Raw genomic sequence first — 6000 nt, 5'->3', positions numbered from 1 at the left:
TTTCCGAAATGACTTCCTGACACTTAAATCTATACTCGATGTTTGCAAATTTTGTCTTCTTCAGAAACACTTTCCTTGCCATTGCCAGTCTACATTTTATATCCTCCCTACTTCGACCATCGTCAGTTATTTTGCTCCCCAAATAGCAAAACTCCTTTACTACTTCAAGTGTCTCATTTTCTAATCTAATTCCCTCAGCATCACCCGACTTAATTCGACTACATTCCATTATCCTCGTTTTGCTTTTGTTGATGTTCATCTTATACCCTCCTTTCACGACACTGTCCATTCCGTTCAACTGCTCTTCCACATCCTTTGCTGTCTCTGACAGAATTACAATGTCATCGGCGAACCTCAAAGTTTTTATTTCTTCTCCATGGATTTTAATACCTACTCCGAACTTTTCTTTTGTTTCCTTTACTGCTTGCTCAATATACAGATTGAATAACACTGGGGAGAGGCTACAACCCTGTCTCACTCCCTTCCCAACCACTGCTTCCCTTTCATGTCGCTCGACTCTTATAACTGCCATCTGGTTTCTGTACAAATTGTAAATAGCCTTTCGCTCCCTGTATTTTACGCCTGCCATGGGTATGAAGTATTTTTAACGTTAAGAAAATTTCAATTCCAACCATGTTGAAAACCTGCTTAATAATGTCTTAAATCATTTTCTTGAACGAAAATCAGCTGAATACATTATTTTTGTTTTTCCTTTGCCTGAGACAGAGCCAGGTAAGGGGCATGGGGGAAGGGGCTGGCTCCTCTTGCCTGTAAATATGGGCGCCCTTGAAACCTAGTCCCTAATCCCTATTCAGCACCAGATCTACAATATTTCCAAACCGGAGCAAAAACTTGATAGTGTCACCTCCCTCCCATTCGAATGTTTGAGATAGGATGTCAAAAATTTTAAAAATCGGTATTTCCAACAGTATGTTCATTTTGTAGTACCCATCATTCTGAAGAGTTTGCTATATAAAACATATCTGTTTGAGGAAATGTAAGGCATGTTATTTAGACTTAAGTGTGCCAAAGTACAGTGCAGTGCCATGCCTCTTCACACAGCATACTTCTATCTCACGTCACTTGTTTTGCTCTGCGGAATTCAAACTTGTATATTTTGTAATCAAACCTATGTACAGGACAGTTCTAATTAAAATGTCCGGTGGTGCCTCTCTTCCTCCCAGTCAGCCAGTTTGACATCCTACTCCACACCACCTTAAAAAAACTTACAATTGATACTGGGTAGCATTATTTGTGACCAGGAGATCAGAACTCTTCAGGAAATTTGCACTGTTTATTGACCATTAGATAACTCTCTTTTCTGTGACATCAAATTAAATATAGGAAACATAGACCCAGTACACATTTCTTCAAGTTGTTAGGTCCCAGTATTCCTCTCTCTCTCTCTCTCTCTCTCTCTCTCTCTCTCTCTCTCTCTCTAATCTTGCTACAGCTTTACACAACGTTTTCCTTTCTACAAAAGAATGTATTATCTCATCGAAGTTCGTCAAATGTTTTACTACATGAATAATCGAAATAATGTCATGTAATATAGAAAAGGCTGTTAATATGAATAGTACCCAATAGTGGGTGGTTTCTCGGTTTGATTACATCTATTTTGTCACTGTCTGCTCGATAAAACAAAACAGGTCTTTCTAATATTGCAGCAATTGTAACACATTCCCATTAAGCAAGACTGTTTTGGCGAAAATGGTCATTTACATGAATAACATGACTGAATATAATTGTTTCATTCACATGCTTCATTTTTTCAAGCACAAGATCAAAAAGTAGGAGTATCGACGTACGAAATTTTTTAAAAATTTGGAATTGTCATATGCTTCCACATAATTTTTATGATGTCCTCATTTCTTCTCCTTACTGATTCTAATAGAAAATCTTGTCATCACTAATTCTGTTTTTATTCCTGCCAGTGTCAAACTTATTCTCCAATTAACTTCACTGACTCTGCCAGAATCACCAGTTTAGTTATTTCGCATTTATTCTCCAGTTAGGCATTATTATGTGTTTGTACAATGCATTTTCTGCACTATTCCGAGAATAGAACTTAAGTGGCTGCTAATTGGAGACTGTACAACTCGCCCTTAATAGTGTAGCAATCTGGCAAAAAATTTCTGTCAAAATTTCATTTTCTTGGATACACCAAGAAATAAATATGTAATCTTTCTTACCTGTTAATTGTTTATTTCCACTCTAGTAATCTGAACCTCTGGATTTCACTAATAATTATAACAACACTTATCATTCACACTCTCAGTCAACCACAAACAGCTGTTGGTATTCAGTTGTTGAGTTTATTTGGCTCAACTCGTATAGCCCCGTCTCCTTTAGTCTGTGGGAAAGTTTTTTGTTTCTTGATGTGATGGGGATTCCCCTAGCAGAGACATCATGTATACTTTGCCCACATTCAAAAATCAACTTACGATTCATTCAGAAACCAACTTAGAATGTGTCAAAAACCAACAGGGACATGTTTCAAAATCTTCTGAATAATCAATAGACAAATGTGTGCTGGATGCTAGGTGGTTTGACAAGTTTTTTTTCTTTTTTCTTCTTCTTCAAGAATATGAATTTGGTGCCTCCTGAAATTGTCGCCCAGGACAGATACCCTGGTTTGTAACAGTTCTTCTCTGTGTTCTTTAAGTACATGGACTAATCTTGATAGGAAGTTCCACCTAGTTGGGGCAGGTGATGGTAACCTCCTTTGAACAAATATGCGTAAGTTCTTTTAGAAGATTTGGAAAAAAAAATAGAGACCGCTCATACTATGGAAAAACATTTTACGTTTTTTTATATTGCAGATGCTTTGTTGCAAAACCAAATTTAATACATGGGCATAGTGGTGAATATAGACAGCCTTTGGATACTTTGACAAAACTATACTCTGTAGGCCATTAATATGATCAGTCATTACTGATAATCCATTGAGTGACCAAGTTCCAGACAATGCTCTGCTATGACTGATTTGGTTGCCTGTCTGAGTCTGGTGTGTCTTTGGTGTTCTTTCCACCTGATGTCCACAGTTCTGGTGTTCTGGCCAATGTATGATATCCCACACTGGCATGGTATGTTGTAAATACCTGGCTTGTGTAGCACCAGGTCATCTTTTACATTCCCCAGCATAGCCCCAATATCCACATTTTGCCCACCCACCAAAATTGGGGCTATGATGGGGAATATAAAAGATGACCTGGGGCTAAGGCAACTAAATCAGCCATAGCAGAGCATTGTCTGGAACTTGGACACTCAATGGATTAGAATGACACCACGATTGTGACACAGACCTCAAGATTTTGGGACAGTGTCATTAAAGAAGCCATTGAGATTAAGGTCACAGATAATCTAATCAACCGTGAGTCGGAATACCAAATCAGCACTGCCTGGAATCCAGCACTTGAGCTTGTGAAAACTCAACGCAGGACACTCCGGGATTCTCAAGAAATAGAAACGGAGACCGAGAGAACAGCCGTGAGACAAGGTGTCAGGCATTAGAGACCAGATTTGACACACCCCAGATCATGAACTCGACTTCAGAAGACGGCCAGGCCGGGCACGGACGGCGGTCGGAAAACTGGAGACCAGAGAGAGCCAATGTAGCTGTGTCTGGCTTGCGCGGACCGCAGACGGAACACACTACACAGCGTGGACCAATTACGGAGCACCCAGCACGAAACGGAAGTGGAAATCATAGTGACAGGCATGAGACAGAGTACCCAACATCTCAGATCGGGTCTGACGCACCTCAGATGGCGTCCACAACAGTTGGGGACGGCCAAAACGGGCACGGACGGCAGTCAGAACATCCGGAACTGGAGGGGTCCTTTGGAGCCGAGTCTGGCAGGTGCAGACCACAGAAGGTACACTCGACTCCGTCCGACCGAAGACGGGACACCAGCTCCTTCCAGGCATAAATACTGGACTTGATCGACCCAAGGATCAGTCTCAGGCAGCACCTGAAGAAGACAGCGAGGCACGCTGTTGAAATATCGTGCGAGAACGATGCGAATATCCAGCTGGACTCCCAAATATCCAAGATGTCAACAGATCGCTGGGAAAGCATGAAGAATTACAAGGCTTAACATTGTTTGCCTGCTTAAGAATTATTCCCATTTACCTGATTAGCAACAACTTTTGAAGTGTATTTTGCATTCAGAAACATCTTCAGAATTTTTATCTGAGTTGTAGGTATCCATATCATCCTCAAATTTGTATAAATCATCCATGAAAAACATTTTTCAGGCACAAACTCTGCACAAGTTACTACTACTGGCAGCCATGTTTTTGGCACTTACCACTCTTTATATGCACACATCCTGACAGAAGTGTGAATCTGAAATTACAGACAGGGCTACCATTTCTTGGTTTATCATGGAGCCATAAACTAATGTGAATAAAGCACACCCTGTACCATGTTTAGATGCAATTATTCTGTTTCTCATAGAGTGTCTATTTAACGCTGTTTACAGCTTAAGTATTCATTTCATTGCATATGCATAAATTGTTCTACAAATTAGTAGCAATTTTCAAGGAGGTATAATTTCTATGTGACACTTTCCTTCTCCAAGACAAGTTATACTGGAATGTGATGCCATGAAACATTTGTGAATGGAGATAATCAAAGTAAGTCCACATCTTGATTTCACATGCTGCCACTTAAACTTTACACTACTGTACTTCAACATGGTTTAATTACCAGTAATGAGCAGAAACTCATTCTAAAGTAATATAGTCAAAGGTTTTCCATGAATAAAGTGTAAGAATTCCTCATTTTACAGTCGACTATCCCTGAGGGCAAAGTCTACAGCTTCCCTTTTGGCCCATATTCTGGCCAGTGACCAAAACTGTCATGTCATATATTATTCCCTGGCACAGAAGCATCTGTTTAATATTTCTTCTGGTCTTGTTGTCCATCCTATACTAATATCCAGGCTTCCTCTTTCCAGAAAAGGTAAGTAACATAGGTAAGATTTTGCTTACATATTTGCATAACAACTCACCTTCAATACTTCCTCTTTCCATTTACAAGCAGTTTTCATTGCACAATAACAGCAGCACCTCAAAATCAAAAGAAACTGCTCCACTGGTAATGGCTGTTCACATAAATTTGCACAACTTCTGCTTACGGTGCACACTATTCAGAAACTTGTCACAGAGACAACAGAATATCATTGTATATGACAGCTTAAACGTTACTTGCAAGCACCATTACTCATTGTAGGACAAAATTTGAAACAGGTTGCAGAAAACAGTGTGCAATTTTGATGTTTCTTGACAGCAATACTACCAAAGAAAGAGTTAAAGTGTTTGAAGTGTAAACCTGCTGTGGACCACATCGATTAAAATAGCACACTTTAGACAGTCACTTTTCCTCCAGATACAACAGAGGTGCAGCTACCAGAGGTATATTAGCAGAGGTAAATACGGTTATGCTACACATCTTTGTGGAAACTCAAAGTAATCGTCACAGTCCCGGTGTCAGTTGATAGTGCGTGCAGTGATACATGTCTAGAAATGAATCAACACTGTGGCACTGGCTTCTTATGTTACAAAGCAACTTCTCTACAAGAATCTAAACAAAACTGGTACTGTACACACAGATAAACTAAAGTAAGTAGTGCTGTTGTTGAACAGGCTGGCCTCGTACAGGGAAGTGTGGAGGCTCCAGGCTCTACCTGGCCATCTTTATTAACATTTTCTGTGACTTCCTCAAACTACTTCACAATGGTTTCCACAATGAAGACGCAACCAACTACCTGTCCCATCCTTGTCAAAGTAGAGCTGTAAGTATGTAAATGTCTGAATATATGAATTATCATGACATGTCCACTATCCTCGCAAAATTGACCTCCATATGAACAAAAACAACAACAGCAGCAGTTACTACTACTACTACTACTACTACTACTACCACCACCACCACCACCACCACCACCCCCGCCACCATCGTCACTACATCTGTTTACCATAGGTTCCCCCCCC

This window comes from Schistocerca piceifrons, chromosome 11 (assembly GCF_021461385.2).
Source record: "Schistocerca piceifrons isolate TAMUIC-IGC-003096 chromosome 11, iqSchPice1.1, whole genome shotgun sequence".
NCBI lineage: Eukaryota > Metazoa > Arthropoda > Insecta > Orthoptera > Acrididae > Schistocerca > Schistocerca piceifrons.
Note: the sequence above shows the minus strand (reverse complement) of the source record.